Consider the following 5,692-nt stretch of genomic DNA (forward strand, 5'->3'; position numbering starts at 1 on the left):
TGGTTCCTGAGTTCCCACCCACATCAGGCTCTCTGCTATCAGTGCAGAGAGCCTTCCTCAAATTCTCTGTACCCATCCCCGCTCTCTCTGCCCCTCCCCTGCTTGCATGCTCTCTCTCTCTCTCAAAAATAAATAAAAACATTTTAAAAATCCTTATAAAAAATACAATTTACAACAGCAGCAAAACCCTTCCAATGCCCAGGAACAAATCTAACGAAAAATGTGCAAGACTCCTACACTGAAACTGTAAGACATTATGGAGAGAATTTAAGGTCTTAAATAAGTGGAGAGATATACCATGTTCACAAATGGGAAGACTCATATTTTAATGATACCACCTCTCACCAAACCGATATATAGATTCAATACAATTCCAGTCAAAATTCCACTAGGTTGATGGTTTATTGAAACTGAACTCAGGTAGTTCAGTCCATGGCCCACTGGAACTGGACACTAGAGGAAAAAAAAAATCCAAATGTCACAGTGTACCCTGTGCCCAGGGTTACAGGCAGCCATAACTGAAAAATCATTAACACCCTCAATTATAAGACCAGGACCCTGGAAAACCCAACTGGGAGTAGAATGAGAAGATAAAATATATTCTCAATTCAAACAGACGATTACCATGCTTTCAGTAGACACAAGAGAAAGACCATAATTGACTAAATACATTTTTATTTAAATAAGAATGGTAGAGAGGACTGGCATTTGTCACCCTGCACAAGTAATATCATTGGGGATGTGGCTTCCTGGCTGGGGAGATGGTTCCCTTCCCAGGGGACATAGTGTGCAGTGAGTCCCCTGGCAAGGACTTGGCGAGTGGGTCAAGAAATCCCTGTGGCCACACGCCCATGGGTATCAGCTTGCGTGACTTGCCTTTGCAAGAAATTCTTGACCCACCCCAAGACAGCAGCTGGGCCTTGGCCTTGGTCTTGGCCTTGGGCTCTGGAGAACTCTGGGAGAGTTGAGGCCTGAAGATAATCACTGGAGGAGACTGCTGCTTCCTCCCTACTGACAATTTAGGGAGTACCTGAGAGGTTGGGCGGGAAACTGGAGAGGGCCGGGGGTGTAGCACTGCCTTGGTCCTCACGCTGCACCCACAGAGGCAGGGCTCAGAGACATGGGGCACAGAGAAGCAGAGCTTGGTCCCCGATGAGTTAGAGGGCAGAGACTGAGGGCTTCCCTCTGCCTCCCACCTTGATCCCTTGGGGCACCTGGCTTTCCTAAAGGAGGGGAAATTCAGATCAGTTGAAAAGAGAAATAAAGAAAATGCCACGACAGCCTCCCTGTCCCAATGCAATACTCACCCTGCCTCTTTCCGAAGGAAGTTGTCTTCCTCCAGGAGCAAGGACTTAGACATGGATTTTACAAAAGGATGTCTCTTCATTTTCTCTAAAATGAAGAGAAATTGGGAGCTGGGGTGGGAGGGAGTGAAATATCAGTGAGTCAGAGGAGTTTTCTGGGAAGGGAGAGGAGGGTAAAGGACAAGGAGGAGAGGATTCAGCCTGGGAGATTAGAACATCCCACAAAACCCTCTCTCCCAACACACACCTCTAGTAGGGGAATTGGTCAGACTGACTCTTTTATACAGTCTGGGCTGGAAACTGAAATGTGAGAGAGGGGACAAGAGGAAAGATGTAATTGAAGACAAGGGGGAGTTCTCTTTTCCACCTCTTGCAGTGTCTTTTTGAATCCATGGAAGTCCACTTAATACACATCACTGAAGGCGCCTGTCCCTACTATGATGTCACAGATGGGTTGCAGCTAGTCAATCCCAAAGACCCCCATGTTGAGTCGCTGAGTTGTGGACCTCTCCATGGAGCCTAGAAGGCCCTGCCTGCCTCTTCCTTTGGTAGTACACTAACAGCATCAGTTCTGGGAACATGTCAGGCTTTTTCATCACTCCAGTTACCATGTGCCCAGAACTGTAGGACCTGTCATGGAGAATACGGCACTCTTCCTGATCTCACAGAGCCTGCAGTCTAGCTGGGGAGAAGCACACACAGGACACCATGTGAATACCACTGGCGATTACCCCCCATCTGCTGGATTGAATGTGTTGACACCAAGAGCTAATACGGTCCACTCCACAGGCTGGTTGATCCAGAAAGTTTTCTGCTGGGGGAGGAAGAGTGGAGTTGGGCTTAAGAATGCATGAGTTTGTGTCAAGGAACCAGGAAAGAGTAGCTGGAACAAATGTAAAGTAGGATCAGGAATCAGAAGACCATTTGGCTGGGGTAAGGGATTCACATTTGAGAGAACCAGGCAAAAAGAGGGCTGGAAAAGCAGTGGGAGGGTCTTAGGTTCCAAGGAGAGAGAATTTATGGCTTACTGAGGGTAATGGAAAGCCCCTGGAGATGAGCTAGAGAATTATATCAGCCAGGGTCCCCACAAGAAAGAGACGACACATTCAAGTTTGAAGAATTGAAAGAAAATTTGATGAAGGGTGTATTAGGTTTCTTAGAGGTTCTGTAACAAATTACCACAAGCTGGGTGGCTGAAACAGCAGACATTTACTTCTCTCCAAGTTCTGGAAGCTAAAAGTCTGAACTTAAGGTGTCGACAAGGTTAGTTCCTTCTGGAGGCTCTAAGAGAAAACTGTCCCATACCTCCCTCCTAGCTTCTGGTGGTTGCCTGTAATCCTTGGTGTTCCCTGGCTTGTAGTTGAATCATTCCAACCTCTGCCTGTATCACAATATGGCCATCTTCCTTGTGTCTTCACATGGCCTTCTTAGAAGGGCATCAGTTAGGGCCTACCCCAAATCAGTATGACCTCATCTTGACTAGTTACATCTGCAAAAACCCTCCTTCCAAACAAGGTCATGTTCTGAGATTCTAGATGGACATGAATTTAGGAGGAAGAAACTACTCAACCAACACAAAGGGACTATAACATACAAAGGTATATATGGACAGATCAGGTGAAACCCCAAGGGATAGTGCAGTGGCTGGGGCTATAAAAGCAGAGAGATGTAACCACTTCTTAAAGAAAAAAGGAAGAATCAATTAGAAGAACCAGGAGGAGAATCAGAGAGAGAAGACTACCTGGAGAGGAGCTGTGCCCTTTGGTGAAGCCCAGATCAACCCTCTGGGGAAAGAACCAGGGAGATAGGTGCTCTACCCTCACTCTACTCCCTCCCTTGGACCTTCAGTCAGGTTTCCCACCCAACGTGAAACCAAACCAGGGCATGAAGGCCATTCATGCAGCCCATACAGACCATCCACCCAAGGTGGCCAAACATGGGTTCTAGAGAGGCAAATGGAAGATGGCCAGTATGTGGCATAATGCCAGTAAGGGATTGACAGCAAGACACATTGAGAGAAGGCAGATGAAGACCCAGGAGAGAATAAAGGTCTGGACAGGGACTGTGGGGTGACAGTGTCTCCCCAGCCCTCACATCTGGTCTTCTTTAACATTTTTTTTAATGTTTATTTATTTTTGAGAGAGTGAGAGACAGAGTGCGAGAGGGGGAGGGGCAGAGAGAGAGAGGGAGACACAGAATCCAAAGCAGGCTCCAGGCTCTGTGCTGTCATCACAGAGCCCAACGTGAGGCTCGAACTCAAGAACTGTGAGATTATAACCTGAGCTGAAGTCAGACACTTAACTGACTAAGCCACCCAGGCGCCCCACATCCGGTCTTCTTTAGACATCAGTCATGAGGCTGAATTTGAAGCACACATTTGTGTCAGGACAGGAAACCTCGGGAGTAGAAGGATGGATCCCAGACACTGGGAAAGGAAGCATGATGGGGTGACTTAAAGCATCTGAGTCCACACGCCGGCCTGGGACCAAATTTAATCATAGTCACATTTGTTGGCCGACTCAGTTTTTGAAACTTGAATTTGAATACCTTTTGGTGGAGCCTTTGGTCCCTTTGCCCTCAGCCTGAACCATTTCCCAATGTCCCTTTCGGTTGACACTTAACTCATGTCCATTACCTGCCTAGCCCCTGGAAGCATTTGAGTGTTCAACCTCTACTTGAAGACATAGAGTGGAGAGAAGAAAAAGACTAGCCTTTGGGACAAAGTTCCCCATTGCTATGCATTCTCTTGCCCCACATAAGACAGAATCATGGGGGTAGGGGAAGGGATAGCCCCCCACCCCCGAACATCGAACATCGGAAAAGGCCAGGTGAGGGAATGGCCCAAGTGAAGGGCTAGTGAAAAGGCTTTCCTTAAATGGAAAGGTTTCCTGGGAAGCCCTTAGCTTTTGTTTCAGATACTTCTGTCTGTTAGGGGACTTGGACAAATTCTCTAACACCTCTGAGTCTCAGTTTCCTTTTCTATGAATAATCATGCCCATCTCATAGGGTCGCTGCAGGGATGAGATGAGAAAATTGTCATTTCCAACTATAAAATCAAGGACCATGGAAGTTATTACCTGCTTGCTATCTGCACTTCCTCATATCCCATTCTCCAATTCATACTGATCGTTCCACCAAAACTGAGCCAGTCAAGGTCACCAGTGACCTCCACCTGCCCTGGTTTTCATCCTACCTCCTTTTCAGTCTCTCTTGCAGGATCTTCTTCCTCTTCCTGACCTCTTTCAGAGTCAGTTTCTAAGTCAGTCCCCAGTTTTTCAGGACTCCATCCTTGGGACACCCCTGCCCACGATCTACACTCATACCCTTAGTGATTATAGTAGTTTCCTGGGACTGCTATAACAAAGTACCACAAACTGGGTAGCTTAACACAAAAGAAATGTATTTTTGAGCAGTTCCGGAGGCCAGAAGCCTAATATCAAGGCACATGCTCCCTCCAAAGTTTCAAGGGAAGCATCTGTCCCTGCTTATCCTAGCTTCTGGTGATTGCCTGAAATCCTTGGTTTCAGCAGCGTAATTCTTATCTCTGCCTCCATGTTCACATGGCTGTCTTCCTCTACATGTGTTTGTGTCCAAATCTTCCTCATCTTAAAAGGATACTAGTCATTGGATTAGAGCCCATCCTAATGCAAAATGATCTTAAGTTGATTAAACCTGCAAAAACTCTATTTCCAAATAAGATCACATCCACAGCTCATAATAGATATAAAGTTTAAAGGGATGCTACTCAATCCAGTACAATGGTCTCATGTGGTCTCATCATTTTGAATATGATCTATACATTCTTGATTCCCTAGTGCATATATCCATCCCACACTTGGTTTCTATTTTCCTGCCTCATATCTCCTGCCCTCTCCACACCTCTACTCACAAGCATAACCATCACTTCAGACCTACTGTGTTCTGAATGAACTCTTGCTCTACAACCTTGGTCTTCCTCTTTCTCTGTAAATGGCACTACTTGGCAAGTAGTTACATAAGCCAAAAACTCTGGCGGTACCCTTGGTTCTTCTCTTTCTCTACACCCCAAATACAACTCATCAGCAAATTACATTGGCTTTAATTTCAAACGATATACAAAATTTAATCCCTTCCCACAACTCTGCCCGTACCAAGATACCACCCATTGTCACCAACAATAGGAGACTCTGACCTCATCTTCTGCCTCCCTCCTCATTGCACTGTTCCCTGCCAACTGACAATCTGAATTTATACTCACAAGGATCTGGGCTGCTTCTGCTGTCATGTTGAAGGAACTCAGAGAGTCATGTCACTCAACCCTAGCCTTTGGAAAATTCTAAACAAATTTTTAACTTCTCTCGGGGGGGGGGGGGGGGTTCTGCCCTTGATGCCATTTGTGGCTTTGGAAT

The 5,692-nt window shown here is 46.2% G+C and overlaps 1 long non-coding RNA gene across 2 annotated transcripts; it reads right to left on the reverse strand.

Annotated features, from left to right (window-relative positions):
* Window positions 1-383: 383 nt before the first annotated feature.
* LOC125166373 (uncharacterized) lies at window positions 384-1,691 on the reverse strand. 2 transcript variants are annotated; one of them, XR_007152442.1, is made up of 3 exons: window positions 1,552-1,691; window positions 1,308-1,415; window positions 384-453 (listed from the first exon to the last, which is right to left on the reverse strand). It is a non-coding gene; the product is annotated as an uncharacterized LOC125166373 (long non-coding RNA). The 2 variants fall into 2 exon arrangements; XR_007152443.1 differs by lacking the exon at window positions 384-453 and adding an exon at window positions 708-1,223.
* Window positions 1,692-5,692: the final 4,001 nt, after the last annotated feature.

Source organism: Prionailurus viverrinus, chromosome B2, assembly GCF_022837055.1.
Source record: "Prionailurus viverrinus isolate Anna chromosome B2, UM_Priviv_1.0, whole genome shotgun sequence".
NCBI lineage: Eukaryota > Metazoa > Chordata > Mammalia > Carnivora > Felidae > Prionailurus > Prionailurus viverrinus.